At 42.2% G+C, this 23,307-nt stretch overlaps 1 protein-coding gene and 1 non-coding gene across 2 annotated transcripts in view; both read right to left on the reverse strand.

Moving 5' to 3' along the window:
- The window catches only part of oca2 (oculocutaneous albinism II), a 498,511-nt gene that overhangs the window by 467,906 nt on the left and 7,298 nt on the right, over positions 1 to 23,307 (reverse strand). The window lies entirely within an intron of this gene.
- Positions 5,982 to 6,052, reverse strand: trnag-gcc (transfer RNA glycine (anticodon GCC)). The gene has a single exon. It is a non-coding gene; the product is annotated as a tRNA-Gly (tRNA).

The following is a 23,307-nucleotide window of genomic DNA, read 5'->3' on the forward strand; positions in this document are numbered from 1 at the left end:
TATGGCAGAAGATCAATATGCCAGGAAAAGATGGCGCAGAGCGCAATATCTGACAGAGCAATTCTGGAGTAGATGGAAGAAGGAATAACTAGCAAACATCACCTTCAGACAGCGCTGGCACTCTTCTAGATGAAATGTGAAGATTGGAGATATCGTCATCATAAAAGAGGAAGGGATTCCTCGTAGTGAATGGAGACTTGGAAGAGTGCTTGACGTTTGTGAAGATGAAGATGGACTGGTGCAAAGAGCCGCAATACAATTAGGAAATAAAAAGCTAGGAAAAGAGGGTCAACGGCTCATTAATCCATCCATTCTTGAACGTCCTATTCATAAATTAGTTGTCCTTGTACGGAACAACTGAAATGTGTTCCAATGGAACTAATTTCTAAACACCTACCTGTGTGGAGAGTTTAAAGTATCAATCTTGACCTTAGAGTTTGTTACAAATACCAGTTATTTGGTTCCAGAAATTACTAGATTTATTCAAATATTTGTATAAAGGCTGTCATAAATCATAGTAATTTGGTGGGAGTGTAACTGTCTCAGGGACATGTTTCATTGAGATGTTTATTTTAAATGTTTTTGTCATATATTCATGATTAATTTATCACCTTAAAATATTTTATGTAAGGTTTATTTAATGCAGAGTGTAATGGGTCACATGGGCAGAGTTTGATAAAGGCATGACTGTGGTATTATGGGTCAGAACCAACATGGACGCAGAGAAAGACACATGGCCCTAAAATAACCTCATTCTGCATTTGGTCCCAGAGGCGCACATGGTAATTGTTTTTCTTTAATTTGTTTTATATAATGTTGTTGAAGTGTCTTTATATGAACAGTGTGATATGTTTTTAGTGATTTATTTGATCTCAGCACACTTCTGATGTGCTAACGTGTTTGGGCCTGCTTATCAGAGGACACTAGCCTGAGAGACTTTAAAAGACTGAGAGGTGTATGTTTCAAACCTTTCATGATTTTTATTTTCTTGTAGTTTTCATGGTGTCTACTGAAGAAAGAGAGAGAGAGAGAAATAAAAAGAAACTTCAAGGACATCTGTATGTTGAGTGGCCATTATTTCATTGGACTGGTGCAGTTGAAGTCCCCTGACCTAAACATCATCGAGAATCTGTGGATAGACCTCAAAAGAGCAGTGCATGCAAGACGGCCCAAGAATCTCACAGATCTAAAAGTCTTTTGCAAGGAAGAATGGGCGAAAATCCTCCAAACAAGAATCGTAAGACCTTAGCTGGCTACAAAAAGCGTTTACAACCTGTGATACTTGCCAAAGGAGGTGTTACTAAGTACTGCCATGACATATGTGAGTGATGATAAACCCAGATTCTGATGTGGGTCTCTATTGTGGACTGAGAGTGGGAAAGGGAACAGGGAGAGTGGAATTGTGGCTGGGAAAAGGGGAAGAGAGAAGAGAGGGAATGAAAACCACCAGAGAGACATTCTGTGATGATCAGTAAACCAAATGTTTGGAATCTAATGACCTTGCATGGTATCTCATTGCTTGGTGTGTCTGCACCTGTACCACTCTCCAGCTTATTAATCAGATAAACATATCGAATGAATGAACCAGGAATAAACTTGGCCACACAAGGGGCAGCAGATGAAAAAAAATGACATTTATACCTTTTATTGTGAATAGTGAGGTGGGAAGGAGTTTTTCAGGTGAGACGTTCTTTGATATTTTGCTCTTTAATAAGACTTAATTCTGAACTATCCAGAATCCTTTTTACTCTGCAAACATACAGAATATTTGTCTATAATCAAGAAACATCTTAAAGACATTTGCAGATGTTTTATTATCTCAAGAGATAAATGCTTATTCCTTAACAAACCATTGGAAAGGAGAAGGTTGGCAAACAGCCTAGGCAACCGCAGTCTCCAGAAAGAGACAAGCTGTGGATGAGCCATGGCTGCATGAGTGAATGGCAGAGCCATTAGGTACTCAAGGAAGTCAGGATGATGTCCTCAATCAAGGTGCCAAAAGAATCAGAAAGAAGGTCAAAAGCTCCACCGCGAAGGCAGCGATGCTCACCATATCATCAAGGGCCCCCACTATCCAGGCCATGCTCTCCTCTTGTTGCTGCCATTGGGACAGAGGCACAGAGGCCTGAGTTCCAGCACCCCCAGGTTCAGAAACAGTCGATGCCCTTCAACCATCAGGCTCTTGAATCAGTGTGGATAACTTCACTCGCTCTAACACTGAACTGATTCCGCCATCTATGTATGCTCTTCAACCAAGTTCTCAATATTATTTATTACTTTTTTGTATTTACACACTTTGTCTTCTTCTGTACATTGGTAGTTTGACCATCTTTGCAGTTTTTTTTTACTGATGCAATTGTGTTGCATTGTATCAACTGTGAATGACTACAAGAAAATAAATCTCAGAGTAGTATATAGAGATATATACATGTATGTACTTTGAGAGTAAATTTACATTGAATTTACTTTGACAGAAGCCCTTTATTCTTCCTGCTCCACAGGATTTGCTCTAAACTGTAGCAACTCCCTGGAGTTAGAAGATCTGGATTCACTTCCATTCTGTTCTCAGCCCTGCAAAAATCTTTCCTGCAGCACTTGAATTTAAATCAGGCTCCAAACAGCTACATGACCATTTCTGGTCTGTGCAACTCTGCATCACCTCTCAGCAGCTCAGCCATCAGCTTTAGTCCCTTAATTCTTTTAGTATTCCATGAATTAATCGAGCCTTTAGAGCAGCACTAAGCAATGAGTTGGATAACGAAGTTCCTCTAAGCAATCCTCCAGTAGAGTTGACTATCTGACCAAGCGAGGAAGTTATTCTGATCAGAGATAAGAACAACTATAGTCAAGAGCCAAGTAGCCTTGTGCCACCATTAGAGGAAGGTAATTAGTTTAGGACTGAGCTCATCGGGCCAGTGGCATTTCTGGCAGAACCTTATTCAGAGAGACTTCACCCTCCACTGAAAATCACAAGCTCAAGCAATTCTGCAAATGCTGGAAACCCAGAGTAACACATGCTGGGAGGAACTCAGCAGGTCAGGGAACATTTATGGGGAGGAATAAAGAGTTGATGTTTCAGGCCAAGATCCTTCACTAGGACAGCCCTGATGAAAGGTCAAGGCCTGAAACGTTGAATCCTCTCCATAGATGCTGCCTGGCCTGCTGAGTTCCGCCAGCATTTTGTATGTATTACCTTCCACTGGACCTTTTCATAAGAGGTCGGGGTTTTTAAATTAAAGTGGGCTCGATGATTCCTTCACAAAATTCTAGTGGCTGGAAAAATAGATGCAGGAGTAGAGAGGCATACTGCTAAAGAGCTCAAGGAACATCCATGATTGTACGAGTCCATTCCAAACTATGCATTTTTCTTAATCTGGGCATGATTTAGGGATTAAGAGATTCAGAGATTAAGGGAGCTAGGGCTTTACTCTTTGGAGAGAAGAAAGATGAGAGGAGACATGATAGAGGTGTACAAGATAATAAGAGGAATAGATAGGGTGGATAGCCAGCGCCTATTCCCCAGGGCACCACTGCTCAATACAAGAGGACATGGCTTTAAGGTAAGGGGTGGGAAGTTCAAGGGGGATATTAGAGGAAGGGTTTTTACTCAGAGAGTGGTTCGTGCGTGGAATGCACTGCCTGAGTCAGTGGTGGAGGCAGATACACTAGTGAAGTTTAAGAGACTACTAGACAGGTATATGGAGGAATTTAAGGTGGGAGCTTATATGGGAGGCAAGGTTTGAGGGTCGGCACAACATTGTGGGCCAAAGGGCCTGTACTGTGCTGTACTATTCTATGTTCTATGATTTTAAAAAGGCAATATTGTCAATAAATTGCTATTGTCCATAGAAGAGATAAGAAGGAAGAAAGTAGGAAAGATTTGTTCTGGATGGATGTTCTGAGGCTGAATATTTGTTTATTATTTGACTGTTCACTTAACCAAACATATGATGCTAAGAGTAAAAAGACGGAGCCAGCAGGCATATGGGAGCACCTCAGGATTCTCCACCAAGTCACATACTATCCCGATTAGAATGAAAAATCATGTCTTTAATATTGAGGAACACACACAAAATGCTGGGAGAACTCAGAAATCAGGTAGGACTTATGGAGGGGATTAAGCAGCTGATGTTTTGAAATGAGACCTTTCATCAGGACTGGAAAGGAAGGGAGCAGAAGCCAGAATGAGAAGGTAGGGGAGGGAAAGGAGCACAAGCTAGCAGGTGATGGGTAAAACCAGGCGAGGGGGAAGGTAGAAGAGGTAAAGGGCAGAAGAAAAAGGAACCTAACAGCCGAGGAGAGTGGACTATGGGAGTCAGGGAGTGAGGAGGGGCACCAGAAGGAGGTAATGGGCAGGCGAGGAGAAGAGAATATATAAGAGGATAGCCAGAATGGGGAAATGGAAAAAGAGAGAAGGAAGATTGAGGAATAATTACTAAAATTTAGAGAAATCGATGTTCATGCCATTAGGTTGGAGGCTGTCCAAACAGAATATAAGATGTTGCTCCTCCAAACTGAGTTTGACTTCATCATGGCAGTAGAGGAGGCCATGGGTGGACATGACAGTATGGGGTTGGGAAGTTGAATTGAAATGGGTAGCCACCCTGCCTTTTAAAACAGACAGAGCGAAGATCCTCAATGAAGATCTCCTCCCCCCCCCCAATCTGTATCAGGTCTCAGTAATGTAGAGGAGATCACACTGGGAGCGCCAGTCCTTTATTCTAGTTGGTCCTTATTATTGATATGTAAGGAATTTGCTACTCAATAATATTGTGGGAATATCTTCACCATAAGGACTGCACTGGTTCAAGAACTTGACAGACGCCATCTTAAGTGCAATAATAGATAGTGGATATATGTACCTGATCTTGACACCCTTCAGCAAAGGATATGCTTTCTATTCATGCATCAGGACCAGGGTGGTCGGGAAACATACTGATTTACTTCCTTTGCAAATGGAACCGTTAAATGCAGACTGTGGAGAGAGTGAGAGGTCAAACAACAATATCTATTTATTTATTCATTTTTCAGAATGTGACATTGTCACAACATCAGCATTTATTGCTTATCCCTAAATGTTATAAAACAAAGTCAATTTCAAGGCCATATCAGATAACGTTTAAGAGTGTGTGCATCTGGGGTCACATTTAGACCAACGCTGGAGATGCTGGAGGAACTCAGTCAATCTATGTAGAAGAAGATGGACTGTTAAAATCTTTGGTTGAGACTCTTCATTTGGACTGCTGGGGTGGAGGGGAGGTAGCCAGCATAAAAAGGTGGACGTATGTCACATATGGACCTGCACAGGTAAGTTAACAGATTATTTGCCCCGAGTCATATCACTGAACCAATTAAGTCTGTGCAATAATATAGTAAATTTTTGTCACAATTACTAAATTAAGATGCGTATCTTCCAGATTACTAATCTGAGTTTAAATGATACCACTGTTGCAAAAAGCCACAGAGAAGAACAATAAATGGTGACGGTATTTGGGAAAAGGGTAAACAATGTGAGTGTAAAAGTAGAGTAGTTTTATGACAATTGCTGCACACTGTAAGCGAAGGGAATCCACTCTCCCTACTAGCAGGCATCAGTCTCCGTTAACCAGACCAGCGATCAATCCCCAAGATTGTTTGCCTCATTGCGACATCTCTGACAAGAGAAAATCTGCAGATGCTGGAAATCCAAGCAACACGCACAAAATGCTGGAGGAACTCAGCAGCCCAGGTAGCATCGATGGAAAAGAGTATAGTCGACGTTTCGGCCCGAGACCCTTCATCAGGTCCTCAGTTCCTGATAAGTTCCTCCAGCATTTTGAGTGGGTTGTCACATCTCTGATTTGGTTCAATTGCCATAAGTTATAGAAGCAGAATTTGGCCATTTGGCCCATTTAATCTTGGCTGATCCATTTCTCTCTCAGCCCCAATCTCTTGCCTTCTCCCCTTCATTCCCTGTCTAATCAAGAACATAAAACCTGTGATGCATTGGCTGGGAATCGAACCCAGGTCTCCTGCATGGCAGGCGAGAATTCTACCACTGAACCACCAATGCAACTAACAATTAGCCTTAACTTACAAGTTACAAGACCTCAAACCTGAAGGGTAGAAGTGGAGCATCTGCAATCTCACTTAAGTGGCTATCCATTACATAACATTCAGACTTCTAAATATAGTCATGATGGCTCAGTATTCCAGCCCCACCATCACCATCAAACCTCAAGCCAACAACTTGGCACTAAATACCTCAGAAACTATCCTCAGTGTAAAGTGAGTGGTGGCAAGCAGCCTAATTTTAGAACTAATTGCACGCAGGTATGGATTTTTTTAATGGATCATCAAACAGAATAAAGGGATTATGAAACACTGCCTTTAGTACCGCATTAACAACTACATTCGGTGGCCAGTTTATTAGTTGGTGCGCTTCTATTGCTGTAGCCCGTCCACTTCAAGGTTCAACGTGTTGTGCATTCAAGCATGTTCTTCTGCACGTCACTGCTGTAACATGTGGGTACTTGAGTTACTGTCGCCTTCCTGTCAGCTTGAACCAGTCTGGCCATTTTCCTCTGACCTCTCTCATTAACAAGGTGTTTTTGCCCACAGAACTGCTGCCCTATGGATGTATACTGTTTATCACATAATCTTCTGTAAGCTCCAGAGACTGTTGCGTCTGAAAATCCCAGGAGATCAGTAGTTTCTAATATAAACTACGTCATCAGGCTCAAACAAACACTCCATGGTCAATGTCGCTTAGATCACGTTTCTTCCCCATTCTGATGTTTAGTCTGAACAACAATTGAACCTCTTGACTATATCTGCATGCTTTTATGCATAGAGTTGTTGCCACATGATTGGCTTTCTAGATATTTCCATTAACAAGCAGGTGTACAGTGTTTCTAGTAAAGTGGCCACTGAATATCTGACAAGAGTCCTTGACGAGGATGAATTCGACCCAAATGCTGGGGTATCTGAAGCAAGGTTTGAGGCACGGTATTACACTGGACTTGAGCTCAAAAAAAACACCAGACAATATCACGAGTAGGCTTACGATTGAGCCCCAAACCACAGTTCAAGTGTTCCTTAAATACTCAATTCTTGGCACTCGAAACATGATTACCAATTAGCGGGACAGTCCTGAACCTTTAAATGGGCAGCAACATCTAGCCATACTCTGGGGAGTTTGAGCATCTGAATTCCGGAAGCTGGCGCAGTCGGGGTGTCTCTTCACAGAATATATGTGAATGGAGAGGAACAGCTATCAAAGATTCATGACAAAGATGATGGTCTTTAACACTGTCTTCACGTTTTAACATCAGTAAAAGTTTAGTGATATTACTCATCAATGATAATTATTTCATCTTGAAAATCCACACCTCACTGAACACTGGCCTAGATTTCAATGCCAAAACGTAGTCTGGAATCTTAATGATCAGCTGTGGATGTACACCCTGCTGGGTGACTGCAACAAGACAAGCAACACACATCAAAGTTGCTGGTGAACGCAGCAGGCCAGGCAGCATCTATAGGAAGAGGCGCAGTCGACGTTTCAGGCCGAGACCCTTCGTCAGGACTAACTGAAGGAAGAGTGAGTAAGGGATTTGAAAGCTGGAGGGGGAGGGGGAGATGCAAAATGATAGGAGAAGACAGGAGGGGGAGGGATGGAGCCAAGAACTGGACAGGTGATAGGCAAAAGGGGATACGAGAGGATCGTGGGACAGGAGGTCCGGGAAGAAAGACAAGGGGGGGGGTGACCCAGAGGATGGGCAAGAGGTATATTCAGAGGGACAGAGGGAGAAAAAGGAGAGTGAGAGAAAGAATGTGTGCATAAAAATGAGTAACAGCTGGGGTACGAGGGGGAGGTGGGGCCTAGCGGAAGTTAGAGAAGTCAATGTTCATGCCATCAGGTTGGAGGCTACCCAGACGGAATATAAGGTGTTGTTCCTCCAACCTGAGTGTGGCTTCATCTTTACAGTAGAGGAGGCCGTGGATAGACATGTCAGAATGGGAATGGGATGTGGAATTAAAATGTGTGGCCACTGGGAGATCCTGCTTTCTCTGGCGGACAGAGCGTAGATGTTCAGCAAAGCGGTCTCCCAGTCTGCGTCGGGTCTCACCAATATATAAAAGGCCACATCGGGAGCACCGGACACAGTATATCACCCCAGTCGACTCACAGGTGAAGTGATGCCTCACCTGGAAGGACTGTTTGGGGCCCTGAATGGTGGTAAGGGAGGAAGTGTAAGGGCATGTGTAGCACTTGTTCCGCTTACACCGATAAGTGCCAGGAGGGAGATCAGACTCCTGTCCCATGATCCTCTCGTATCCCCTTTTGCCTATCACCTGTCCAGCTCTCGGCTCTATCCCTCCCCCTCCTGTCTTCTCCTATCATTTTGCATCTCCCCCTCCCCCTCCAGCTTTCCAATCCCTTACTCACTCTTCCTTCAGTTAGTCCTGACGAAGGGTCTCGGCCTGAAACGTCGACTGCGCCTCTTCCTATAGATGCTGCCTGGCCTGCTGTGTTCACCAGCAACTTTGATGTGTGTTGCTTGAATTTCCAGCATCTGCAGAATTCCTGTTGTTTGCAACAAGACAATCTGTTTAAAGCATCTTAAATCTTCCATTGTTGAATCTGCAATTGATTTTCAACAGTGCCAAAAGCCGTATTAAAGAGGAAAGGAAATGGGTATCAGAAATACAATGACTCTTCAGGTTAGCACAGCAGTGAATATGGATTATTTAATGTTGTGTACATGGTTTAGCTTTCCTCATATAGTAAGGACACAGAAACTCCTGCACACAAATGATTAAGCCCACGTAGGCCCTAATGAAGAGTCGCTGCCCAAAATGTCAGCTGTTTACTCTTTTCCATGGCCTGCTGAGTTCCTCCAGCATTTTGTGCGTGTTGCTTGGATTTCCAGCATCTGCTGATTATCTAGTATTCACGACTTTGAACCTTGAAGTGGACAAGCTACAACAGCAGAAGATATAACCATTTAACAATTACAGCATGAAAACAGGCCATCTCGGCCCTTCTAGTCCGTGCCAAACTCTTACCCTATCCTATTCCCACCGACCTTCACTCAGCCCATAACCCTCCATTCCTTTCCTGTCCATATATCTATCCATTTTAACTTTAAACGACAATATAGAACCTGCCTCAACCACTTCTGCTGGAAGCTCGTTCCACACAGCTACCACTCTCTGAGTAAAGAAGTTCCCCCTCATGTTACCCCTAAGCTTTTGTCCTCTAATTCTCAACCCATGCCCTTTTGTTTGAATCTTCCCCACTCTCAATGGAAAAAGTCTAACCACGTCATCTCCCCCTTATAATTTTAAACACCTCTATCAAGTCTCCCCTCAACCTTCTATGCTCCAAAGAATAAAGACCTAACTCGTTCAACCTTTCTCTGTAACTTAGGAGATGAAACCCAGGCAACATTTTAGTAAACCTGTTCTGTACTCTCTCAATTTTATTGACATCTTTCCTATAATTTGGTGACCAGTACTGTACACAATACTCCAGATTTGGCCTTACCAATGCCTTATACAAATTCAACATTACATCCCAACTCCTATACTCAATGCTCTGATTAATAAAGGCCAGCAAACCAAAAACTTTCTTCACCACCACATGAGATTCCATCTTCAGGGAACTATGCAACATTATCCCTAGATCCCTCTGTCCTAAAGCATTCTTTAATGCCCTATCATTTACCATGTATGTCCTATTTTGATTAGTCCTACCAAAATGTAGCACCTCACATTTTTCAGCGTTAAACTCCATCTGCCATCTTTCAGCCTACTTTTCTAACTGTCCTAAATCTCTCTGCATGTTTTGAAAACCTACCTCATCATCCACAACACCACCTGTCTTAGTATCATCTGCATACTTACTAATCCAATTTACCACCCCATCATCTAGATCATTAATATATATTACAAACAACATTGGACCCAGTACAGATCCCTGAGGCACACCACTAGACACCATCCTCCAATCTGACACACAGTTATCCACCACTACTCTCTGGCGTCTCCCATCTAGCCACTGCTGAGTCCATTTTACTACTTCCATATTAATGCCTAACGATTGAACCTTCCTAACTAACCTTCCGTGTGGAACATACATATTAATGAAGTTGACTGATGCACTGTTATTGTCCGGGACTGCATAAAGATTCTCCACTTCTTTTTTACAGTACCCTGCAACCTTTTACATCCAAGTTCATTAATTACTTGATTTCAATGACCAATCCATAAACAATGCCATCGCCCAGGAGAACCAGAAAAGAATTAGGTAAATTGCAATTGTTGTATTAGGCTGCAGAAATGTTATTATTCTCGTATTTTTCTTGTAATTTAACTTTCCTTGGCTTAGGTGCCAGAAAAATGCCAGTAATATCATGAAGGATCTCTCCTGTTCATGGACTGTCTGTCCCACCCCCACCAAAGAGGAGGTTCAGCAACACCTACACCAGGACCACCAGCCTCAAGAAAAGTTACTTCCCCCAAGCCATCAAGCTTCACCACTGCCTTCTCATGTCCTGTCAGTTGCCTTATGTACAAATACTCCCATACCTAGTGTCACTTTACGTACATACAATCAGTCAAGCTAATCTTATGTATTTACAGTACTGTGAAAAAGTCTTAGGCTCATATTTATAGCTAGGGTGCCAAAGACTTTAGCATAGTCTATATTTGCCAATGTGGAGTGGAGAGTGAGTTTGTAAATCTGGTGAGAGCAAAGGATGTTGGGAATGACGAGGGTGGAGACCTGCGGGAGGTGAGGGGGACAGGTGGGAGAGGAGGAGTGCCAGGGCAGGGAGTGGTGTGGGCGCAGACTGAGAAACCAGGCCAGGTAATTTGATTCCAAACAAACTGGTTGATCATTACAGAATCTCTCTCTGGTGCTTCCCGCTCCCTTCCCTCTCGCCTCCACTTTTCCCAACCATAATTTCTTTCTCCCTGCTCCCTTCCCACTCTCAGTCCACAATGGAGACCCATATCAAAATTAACATCTTTCACATATGTCACAAAATTTGTTTTTCATTTGCTGCAGCAATATAGTGCAATATATAAAATTACTACAGCACTGTGTTTTCGGCACCCTAGCTATGTATATGTGCCCAAGACTTTTGCACAGTTCTACGTATTTTTTGTGGGGTTTTTTTGTATTGTGTTCTTTGTGTTTATTGTGGTTTTTTTATGCTGCATCTGATCTGGAATAACAATCGTTTCATTTTCCTTTGCACTTGTGTACTGAAAAATAACAATAAACAATCACGAATCTTAAACTACACAAATATGTAATTGTTCAGGAATTTGCTAGAAATTATAGTACAGTTGCTTCTGTAATTTTCCTGAAGCCTCTTAGTTTTCAGTGGCAGGTGTCACACCCCTTGAATCTGGCTATTTTATAAGTTAGTTGTTATCACTGTGACGTTTGTCCTCTCTAGCCTGAGTATGAGACAACCAGATCTACTTGATCCTTTAACTTTTCTTTGTTCTCTCAGTTCTTCCTTTGTATGTTCTTTTTTTGTTGTAGCACTTAATAAAACAATCATAAGCAATAAGTGTCATGCCTCACTCTTGACCTCCGAAGAAGCTTTGGATCGCCTACACAATCTCGCTGGGCTTTTTGGCCTTGGCAGTGAACTACACAGGTGGTTTTCAGAAATAAGCATCCATAAAAGAATTAATTGACGTGCAGTCAAACTGCCTGAAAAAAAAGATTGAGATAATCCCAGAAATCGCTGTGGGAAGCATGGCTTTTCTGTACTAATGATGAATCACCATGATTGAATCCACATTTGAAAGTAATATTCACACCATAAGCAGTTCACAGTTGCATCACCAGGCCTGTAATTGACTTCAATTCTCTTGCACAATATGTGGAGGGAATCCTAATGGAAGTTGTGTATGCTTACTGTAATAACTTATAGAACTGCTGCTGTTATGAATACAGATTTGAGAGCCAGCAAATGAAAAACATTACCGCTTTTGGCAATTCCAATAAATCGTTACTGCAGTATTTAGAAAGCAGCTTAGAAGTTATGGCTTCCTCTGAACGGTGATACATTAAACGATCCATAGCAGAGCATTCTAACTGGCTGCTTCACTGCCTGGTATGGAGGGGCAACTGCACAGAATCAGAAAATGCTGCAACTCCACCATGGGCACCAGCCTCCTAAGATCGAGGACATCTTTAAAAAGCAATGCTTCCAAAAGGTGACATCCATTACCCAGAACAGGCCACCTTTCATAAACAGTATATGTCTAGGGTCAGTATGATTTGGAGTTCAACCAAACAGGTAAATTGGGATGTGCTAATTAAGGAACATTGATTGTAGCGAATGCTGTGCAAATACTGCTCCGTGCAAAGCTATCGTTCACCAGATCATTCAATCAATTATACACCAGCATAAGATTACAAAAGAAATACATTTACCAAATTTTCAACTTTTAACAGTTACAGAAAAAGAAAATAAAATTAGAAGAGCCCATATAGTTAATTTTTTGTGTGGCATCCGTTAGTCTTGCAAGACCATGGATCTGCGCCTGGAAAGTCTTGCTTCAGTCTGTTTTGGTAGAGCAGCGTCTGTTGTCCGCGGTGAGGCGACGCTGGAGTGTCCTTTCCAGCAGTTACCCATGCTGCAAGTCTCCCCTCTCCATGACACCGATGTTGTCCAAGGGAAGGGCAAGGGCCAATACACCTTGGCACCAGTGTCGTCGTAGGAGTTGCCAGAACAAGGATGAAGGCAACGTCGGACCGCCTTAGGGACTCCAGTTCTGGATTTGCCCTCAGAGTTTACTCCGGAAGCTTTTCCCATGAATGGGTATGGCCGCAAGGCAGCGGATGTTTGAAATCAGAGTTTCCCTCTCTTAGATGGACTGCCTTCCCAGGCTGACAAGCTCCATCTACCCAAAGCACTGGTTTTAAGGCACCAGGACCCGCCTTCACCCCTTCTGCTGTTAGTAGAAACAGTTCCGCTGGGCTTAGAGGCTAAGCCACACGAGAAGGCCAGGAGTTGGACTTGGTTGTCAGAGGCTATTTGAGGCGCATGCCGTGAGGAGCACTTTTAAGTACTGGGAGCTTGTCCCCACTACCACTCCTCAGCTTGACTACCTTGGAACCCCGTATATTTAAACGTGCACATAAACATTGGAACTCATTTCTGGAGTAGCCGGGTGTATCACTATTCATGTGTTGGACCGACCGTCTGCGTGAAAGCAGCTGCAACAGTCCAAGCTTCTTTCGAAGACCATCTCAAACAAACTGGCTCCCTCAGGAGTTTTGGCACTTCCTCCATGGAGCCATTCACACCCTGACATAGTGGTTTCAAGAAAACAACCTCTCCCTCAATGTTGCAAAAACAAAGGAGCCAATCGTGAACTACAGGAGGAATGAAGACAGACTAGCCCCCATTGACTTCAATGGATCTGGGGTTGAGAGGGTGAACAGCTGTAATAGTATCACAGTAGCCACTACACCACCATGGTGCCCTATATGTAAAGCTTATTGCCATAATAGTGGATTATTTTGGTAGTATACTATTTCTCCCAGCCTGAGTAACGTGATTCAGTGTCTCTTTTTCACTTTCCAGCTATCCACATCGAAATTTGCTAAGAAAATTCTCCAGTAATTTCCCTACCACTTATATAAGGCTCACCAACCTAGAATTTCTTGGATTATCGCTGTTACCCTTCTTTAAAAATAAACATCCGATATTTTCCAATCTTCTGAGATGTCACCTGTGGCTAAAGAGATCTTTGTCAAGGTCCCTGCAATCTCTAAGCTTGCTTCCCTCAATGCCATCCTCAATACCATGTATAGATCCAACAGGCTTTTCAAGTCTCCAAAACCTTTCTTCTTCAAGTTCCAGTTCAAGTTTATCATGCTCAACTGTATACAAGTATGCAGCCAAACAAATCAATGTTCTTCCAGACCAAGGTAAGCCACATGGTACACATAACATCACTCACAACACAGTAATATTATCACAAATAAATTAATGCAAAGTAAAATATATTATAGCAGATTAACATTTAGCATAAAGGGCATTTACGGCACAAGTTAAAAGTGAAGAGTATAATGCTACTGGCACTTCATAAGTGATGAGATCTAGATTCAGTCATCTCAAGGTCTGGGGGAAGAAGCTGTTTCTCATCCTAACAGCCCTTGTCCTAATGCTACGGTACTTCCCTGCCTGATGGTAGAGGGGTCAAAGAGATTTTGGGGCAGATATATAGACATACCCAAGAATTTCAGCATACCACTTCCCTGATCTCACAGTTATCTAGAGCACTTTCTTGGGACTTTCAAAGTTCTGGACTACAGTGGGTAAAGGGGAGAACAAAGGATGGACAAGAGATGGGAGAACGAAGATGTAGGGGAAGTGGCAGAAGGGTGTGAGAAAGACTAGATAAGGGGGTGGAAATTGACTGGAAAAGAGAATGGGAAGGAAAAGATAGAAAAGAGAGGGAGAGCTGAGAAATGAAGAGTGAAACCTTTGAGAAGGAGACTGAGAGGGAAAAAAATGAGAGGGAGAAATGGAGAGAAAATCGAAACAGAAAGAGAGTGTGTCCCTAAAGTCTAACCTACTCACAAAAGTGTGGCTTAACTATCAGTAAAGACTTTCAGGGTTTCCAAACAATCTTTTGCAAAATAAAAGCCAGATTGTTAAGAATGAAGGTTGAAATTTCTATAAACTGAATTATTGGAAGTTAAACTTCTGAAATGTATCAGCTTTCCATTAATAGATAGGTCATGGTAGCTGTGTATTGTGATCTATCTAATAATGAACAGATGATACACTTTGAAATATTATACTCCTAAAGGTAGTCATCACAATTTGTGGAAATGTATGGTTGTGCTTAGATGGAAAGAGACCAGAACCAGCCATTCATTCCCTGTAGAGAAGGAACAATCCCAGAGGAAGTGATCAAAAAGCTCGTCAAAAGGAAAAATGTGTATAATTTATGTTTCTACTTCAGAACAATAGCAGAAACTCATCACGGATGAAGGAGAGAATGGAATTCCTTGCCCAAAGAGCTATGCTTACTTGGTCAATTTCAAGACTCAGATCGGAAGATTTTTTGGTAGATTCAATTAGAAAGAAATATAATACAAAATGGAGTTAATAAATTTATGCAGGACTGGCATAAACTATCGGAATCCCAGAATGGCCTGTAGGGGCTGAACTGACCCAGCACTGTCCTCTGAGCCAAGATGAATAAACAATTCTCTAAATAAAGAAAAAGAGTCATTTTAAAAGTTTAGCTTTATTTGTCACATATACAGTATATCAGAACATAACCTGGACCCCACTGCCTCAATTCGACCCGTATCCAACCTTTCTAACTCGACCCAGCGCTTAAATCGATCAAACTCGTGACTTTCCTTGTTTTCACTGCCTCGTCTCAATACTGCCAGATTGAATTTCCTCCAAGTCCAAAGGGAAGTTTCCTGCAATGATCACTTGCCAGGAAAAAGTGAGATTAACAAGCAACACACATCAAGGTTGCTGGTGAACGCAGCAGACCAGGCAGCATCTCTAGGAAGAGGTACAGTTGACGTTTCGGGCCAAGACCCTTCGTCTGAAGGAAGAGCTAGTAAGAGATTTGAAAGTGGGAAGGAGAGGGGGAGACCCAAAATGATAGGAGAAGACAGGAGGGGGAGGGATGGAGCCAAGAGCTGGACAGGTGATTGGCAAAAGGGATATGAGAGGATCATGGGGCAGGAGGCCCAGGGAGAAAGAAAAGGGGGAGGGGCAAAAAAAACAGACAATGGGCAAGGGATATAGTCAGAGGGAGAAAAAGGAGAGAGAGAGAAAGAATGTGTGTATATAAATAAATAACGGATGGGGTACGAGGGGGAGGTGAGATTAACAAATATTTACTTGTTTTCTTTGTTTCTTTAGCCACCAGCTGAGCATCACCAGCACCACCTTAGACTGGTATCAGTTATCATGTCAGTTAGAGAAGAGACTTAATACCCTGGGATTTTTTCTCCTTAGAGTGGAAGAGGCAGAGGAGGGGGAGGGATAATATAAAATTTGGAGGAGTATCAAAGGGGTAGGTAGTAAGAAACTTGGGCAGCATAGTAGCAAAGCAGTTAGTACTGTATAGCACTTTTACAATACTGGTGACCCAGGTTCAATTCCACTGCTGTCTATAAAGGTTATTGGGTTAATTAGTCATATACATGAGTATTTGTAATTGTTGTCTTATCGGCAGTAGTTAAGCCATTGTGCCATTGTGCTTTCTGTTTAGTATAGTCAAATTCAGTTGCAAGCAATATTCCCTCTGTAGGCAAAAATCTTTTGCTGTATTCCATCTGGGTAGCCTCCAACCTGATGGCGTGAACATTGACTTCTCAAACTTCCGTTAATGCCCCACCTTCCCCTCGTACCCCATCGGTTATTTATTTATATACATACATTCTTTATCTCTCTCTCCTTTTTCTCCCTCTGTCCCCCTCACTATACCCCTTGCCCATCCTCTGGGTTTTCTCCCCCTCCCGCTGTTCTTTCTCCCTGGGCCTCCTGTCCCATGATCCTCTCATATCCCTTTTGCTAATCACCTGTCCAGCTCTTGGCTCCATCCCTCCCCCTCCTGTCTTCTCCTATCATTTTAGATCTCCCCCTCCCCCTCCCACTTTCAAATCTCTTATTAACTTTTCCTTCAGTTAGTCCTGACGAAGGGTCTCGGCCTGAAACGTCGACTGTACCTCTTCCTAGAGATGCTGCCTGGCCTGCCGCGTTCATCAGCAACTTTGATGTGTGTGGTTTGAAATTCCAGCATCTGCAGATTTCCTCGTATTGTGCACTTTATTGACCAGTGACAACAACATGTGTGCGCTGAATTTTAAAGTGGAAGCAAACCTGATGCTGTCCTAAGGATAATAAACTGCCAAGTCCAGTTTATTGTTCATTGTTTAAAAGAAGTAAAATAACTGTCAATGGGTACTTTGATCTCCTCTGGGTTTGATCGTTTTTGCTCTTGTTCTCCTGCACTCTCACAAAACATATGTAGCAGGATTTTGTCATCGGAGCTTTTGCACACTGCCCATATGTGATTTGCTGGCTAAAATGACGCTTTAAAAAGTCAAGTTTCTAAATATCACTTCCCTTCTTTCCACTTGTAAATTTTCCAGCAGCTTTTACATTATGCCAATATGTGGAGGTAAGGCCAGTTTCTGTATTTCTCATAGCTACATGTTCCTGACCTCATGAGCTTTTGATGTAGCAGTTTCTACTGCTGCATTAAGCCATTCTACTTTAAATGAACTAGCAGTTCTTTTGCACTTCATGCCCTTTGCTTCTTTGGAATTCAACATGGTGAATCAATAATTTCTTCAATAAGAACAGAATTAAGTAAGCCAGTTTTAAAATTTGCAGACAAATCATCGCAAACTCCATGTTGTCAACACTGTCTGCATCAGACCAGAAAAGAAAAGATGATTGTGCAAGATTGTGAAATGTACTTCACATGCCAACAAGGGAGAGGGTAACAACCTTTTGTGCAAAATTTAAATTCCTTCGTGCGCTAGTAGCAAAAGGTGAATGTGCATGCACACGTGCACACATTAGGGGGAACATTGGTTGCAAGAAAAAGTTTGTGAAACTTTTGAGAAACCTGGTTTTCTGCATTAATTACTCATAAAATGTGGTTTGATCTTCATCTAAGTCACAGTAGTAAACACAATCTGCCTAAACTACTAACGCACAAACAATTGTATTTTTCATATCTTTATTGAACACATTGTTTAATCATTCACAGGCCAGAAAAAGTATGTGAACCCTCGTATTTAATAACTGGTACAACCTCCTGGAGCAACAATAACCTCAAGCAGACATTTCCTGTAACTGCTGATTAGACCAGCAAAATGGCGAGGAGGAATTTTAGACCATTCCTTCATTCAAAACTGTTTCAGCTCATCAATGTTTCTGGAATACCTTGCACAGACACCCATCTTCAAGTCATGCCATAGCATCTCATTTGGGTTGAAGTCTGGACTCTGACATGGCCATTCCAAAACATGAACTTTCTTCTTTGTAAACGATTCTGTTGTTGATTTACTCTTGTGTTTCAGATCATTGTCTTGTTGCATCATCCAACTTCTATTCAGCTTCAGGCAATGGACCACTACCCTGACATTCTGCTGTAGAATGTCTTGTTACAACTTTGAATTCACTGTTTCCTTAATGATTGCAAGTTGTCCAGGCCCTGAGGCAGCAATGCTTCACAGTTGGGATAAGGTTTTGCTATTGGTGTGCAGTGCCCTTCTTCCTCCAACATAGCAGGTGTGCATTTCTGCCAAAAAGTTCAACTTTTATCTCATCTGTCCACAGAACATTGTCCCAGAAATGTTGTGGAACATCCAGGCAGTCTTTTGAAAACTTGAGACGTGCAGCAATGTTTTTTTTTTAAGAGCAGTTGTTTCTTCTGTGGTGTCCTTCCATGAACATCATTCTCATTCAGTGGTTTTCTTATAGTCGACACATAAACAGAGATTTTAACAAATTCTAGAGACTTCTGCAGGTCTTTTGCTATTACCTTTGAGTACCTCCTTCACCATTGCACATTTTGCTCTTGGTGTGATCTTTGCAGCATGCCCACTCCTGGGGAGAGTAGCAACAGTGCTGAATTTCCTCCATTTGGAGACAATTTGTCATACTGTGGACTGATGAATGTTCAGATCTTTAGAAATGCCTTTGTCGCCTTTTCCAGCTTCGTGCATCTCCGCAATTCTTCTTCTAAGGTCCTCTGAAAGTTGTTTTGGTCAAGCCATGGTGCACATAAACAGATCTTTTCTGATGAGAGCAGGCTGTCAGTAACCTGTCTTTATAGGGCAGGACACCTGTACAACCCACACCTCCAATCTCATCTCAGTGATTAAAACACCTGACTCCAAAGAGATTTTGTAGATGGCATTACCCCAAAGGTTCACATACTTTTGAAACTGGACTGTGATTGTTTAAATGGTGTACTTAGTATTGACGAGAAGAAGTACAATTGTTTGTGTGTTGTTAGTTTAGGCAGATTGTATTTGTCTATTACTGTGAATTAGATGAAGATCAGACCACATATTTTATGAGTAATTAATACAGAAAGCCAAGTAATTACAAAGGGTTCACATACTGTTTACTTTGACTGGCAGAGGTGTTACGCATACTGTGATTATTTAAAGCAGACTCCTGATTAGTGCTTATCGCAAGGTCCTTGTTCTTTTGAGAACGATTCATCTTGTGGTGTCATTCAGTCAAGCTGCCAATGTTCTGTTAGAATTCCTATGAATACGCTCTTTTTTCTGTCTCTACATGGAATCTTTTGTTCCTCCACACCTGGGTTCAGTCATATGTCAGAGCACACTGTGACAATACTGTCATGAACCTTACCGGCCTGTGCATCTCTATTTGTTAATTATTGTTTTATCTAGCATCGTTAAGCTCCTGTGCTTTCTGTTTAATCATGTCAAATTTAATTTGACTGTCACGGTGTGTGCTGACAAGCGACTGAACCCAGGTGCAGAGGAACGACAGTCTCCCATGTCGAGACAGAAACAAGAGTTTATTCATAGGAACTCTTACGGTGGTTCGGCCAAGTGACACCATGAGACGGATCGATCTCAAAAAACAAAGACCCTGCGATAAGAGCCTGGGAGTCTGCTTTAAATAATCACAGTACACTAAAAACCCACGCCAGTCAAAATAAACTTGTCAAGACTAAACAGAAAGCACAAGGGCATAATGACTCTAGATTAAATGATAATTAATAAATATGGGTGCACAGGCCACAGGGCTCATGACAGTTGCCCCGTCATCTTTAGTCTTTATTCACTTTACTTCTTCCTTTTCCCCTACTAGACCCTTGCTACTATCTGTTTCCAATTCTTTTTGTTCTATTAGTACATAATAAAATGATCGGAAGCAACAACTTTTGTGCCTCATTCTTGACTTTTGAAAGAACCTTGAACTAAAAACATCAGAATCCAACAATTTTTGGAGTAGTCAATGAGGATGGATACAAAGATTTAAGGACTTGGAGGAAATACAGACTAAGTGGATATTTTTAGCATGCTAAGAAAAGAGGCAAGAGCTTCCTCTAATTTCAAATTGTCTGAGAAAAAAAATTAGATATTGCTTTAATACATCATTGGATGGAAGTAGAAGTGAGGAAGCTGCTACATTGCTATTTACAAAAAAAATCTGTGAAAATTAAATACATGCAAACCAGTAGAATACGAAAATGATTAAATACAAGCAAGCTGGTGAGGTACAATATATGCAAGCAGGTGGAGGGAGAAGAAAAATTTCCATTTACTATCTAGTGGCTATAAAACATCTAGATTGCGATTGAGTGAGAGAAGTTGAGAATCGGAATCATTGGCATATGTCACGAAATTTGTTGTTTTGCAGTAGCAGTACAATGCAATACATAATAAAAACTATAAATTACAATAATATGTAAATATTAAAAAAGAATTTAAAATTAAATATGTAGTGCAAAAAGAGAGAAAAAAATACAGAATTTGTGGTTCATTGTTCATTCAGAAATCTGATGGTGGAGAGGATGAAGCTGTTACTAAAATGTTGAGTGTGTCTTCAGGCTCCTGTACCTCCTCCTCGTTGGTAGCAATCAGAAGAGGGCATGTCCTGGGTGATGGGGGTCCTTAATGATGGATGCCACATTTTTGAGGCATCACCTCTTGAAGGTATTCTGGGTGCTGGGGAGGCTAGATGTCCACTGTGGAACTGGCAGAGTTTACAAGTTACTGCAGCTTTTTCTGATCCTGCGCAATCAGAATACTGTCCATGATACATAGAAACATAGCGCAATACTGGCCTTTTGGCCCACAAATCTGTGCCGAACACGTCCTTACCTTACAAATTACCTAGGGTTACCCATAGCCCTCTATTTTTCTGAGCTCCATGTACCTGTTCAGGAGTCTCTTAAAAGACCCTATTGTATCCACCTCCACCACCATTGCCGACAGCCCATTCCACACACTCACCACTCTTTGTGTAAAAAACTTACCCCTGACATCTCCTCTGTACCTACTTCCAAGCACCTTAAAACTGTGCCCTCTCGTGCTAGCCATTTCAACCCTGGGAAGAGGCCTCCGACTATCCACACAATCAATGCCTACATAAAAAACATCTGTAGAAATTTGCGAGTGTCTTTGGTGACATACAAATTATCCTCAAACTCCTAATGAAACATAGCTGCTGTCCTGCATTCTTTGTAATTGCATCAGTATGTTGGGCCCAGGATAGATCCTCAGAGACGTCAACAAACAGGAACTTGAAACTGCTCACCCTTTCTACTTCAGATCCCTCAACGAGGACTGGTGTGTGTTCCCTCCTCTTCCCCTTTCTCAAGTCCACAATCAATTCCTTGATTGTACTGACGCTGAGTACAAGAATGTTTCTGTGGCTCCACTCAACCAGCTGATCTACTGTATTTTGCTCCTGTATGCCTCCTCATTTCCACCTGAAATTCTGCCAACAATAGTTGTCAGCAAGTTTATAGGTGGTGTTTGAGCTATATGTAGCCACACAGTTGTGGGTGTAGAGAGAATACAGGAGTGGGTTAAACACACATCCTTGAAATGCACCAGTATCGATTGCCAGTGAGGAGGAGATTTCATTGTGGTCTCCCAATAAGGAAGTTAAAGATCCAGTTGCAGAGGGAGGTCCGGAGGTCCGGAGGTCCAGGCTTTGGAGCTTTTTGATTCAAACTGAGGGTATGATGGTGTTGAATGCTGATCTGTAATCAATAACCAGCAGCCTGATGTAGGTATTACTATTGTCCAGGTGATCTAAGGCTGATGGAGAGCCAGTGAGATTCAATCTGCAGTAGACCTATTGTGGCAATAGGCAAATTGCAGAGGGTCCAGCCTTACTTAGATAGGAGTTAATTCTGGCCATGACCAACCTCTCAAAACACATCATTACTGTGTTGATCTTAAGGCGTTTATTTGACTTTGTTGGGTCTATGCTTTAAATGATTTGTTTGTAACTTTTTTTTAGTTAAAGTTAAAGGTTGATAATTAAGTTACAGTATAACAAAGGTAAATTCATTGTCTATGGTATATCGCGGCATGTGAGGACATAACCTCCAGTTTCACCGCATCTTAGGTGTAACCTCCGGTTCGGAGAAGGTGTGAAGGCGGGTGCCATGCGTGCGGCATGATCGTGAAGAGCTCCGTTTCTACCCACAAAGAAACATTATAGAAGCAACGCCACAAGTTCATAAGAATGTATTTGAAGTAAAAATATGAATGTGTTTTCTGTTAAGGAAGTGACGGTTTGGGTGGCATGCGTGTCAGCTCTTCAATTTCAAACGCGGGGTTGGCTCGAGCCCGATGGTAGTTTGATGGGACCCCCCCTTCGCCCGCTACTCGGGCGGCTGGAGACTCTGAAAGGAGAGTGTGTGTGGTCTCCAGAATGAAATAGACGCTGTATATGTTTGTATTTTTTTATCAACAGTTTTCACCATACGATGTTATTGTGGAAGAGTGAACAGTAAATGGTTAACCTTACTACAACTCTGTCTTCATTGGCTGCGGTTTAACTTGCTGTTTAGTCAAAGTTTCAGCACACTGCACGAGAACACTACAATTACAGTGAAACCGGGTGATAGTCATTGGGGCAGAACATTCTGCTCTTCTTGGGCACTGGTACGATTGTCACCTTTTTGAAGAAGATGGTAATCTCCGGCTGCAGCAGAGAGAGCTTGACGGTGTCCTTGAACACACCTGCCAGATGTTTGGCACTCCGGTTGTCAGTGCCCTACCAGGTACACCATCGGGGCCTAACACAAGGGTTCACCCTCCTGAAAGATGTTCTGACGTCAGTCTCTGAGACAGGGACCACAGGGTCACCAGGTACTGCAGCGACTGGCACAGGTGTGGCTTTATTTTCCCTTTCATGTAAAAGATATTGAGCTCATCTAGGAGTGAAGCATCGCAGACTTTCATGATGTTCAGTTTTGCTTTGTTGGAAGTAATGGCCTGAAAACCCTGCCAGAGCTGCCGTGTATCCACTTCCGTCTCTAACTTCAATCTGAATTTTTTTGCTCTTAAAGTAGCCTTCCTGGGCTTCTTGTATAGTTCTGGATCACCAGTCTTGAATGCCACAGATCTAGCCTTTAGCAAACTAAGAATCCAATGGTTCATCCACAACTTCTGGCTTGGGTACGTCTGGAATGTTCTCAAAGGTATGCGCTCATCTACACAGACCTTGACGAAGTTGGTGACAACAGTGGTGTATTCACTCAGATCTGAAGGTGAATCTGAATTGTGCT

Source organism: Mobula hypostoma, chromosome 7 (genome assembly GCF_963921235.1).
Source record: "Mobula hypostoma chromosome 7, sMobHyp1.1, whole genome shotgun sequence".
NCBI classification, from domain to species: domain Eukaryota; kingdom Metazoa; phylum Chordata; class Chondrichthyes; order Myliobatiformes; family Myliobatidae; genus Mobula; species Mobula hypostoma.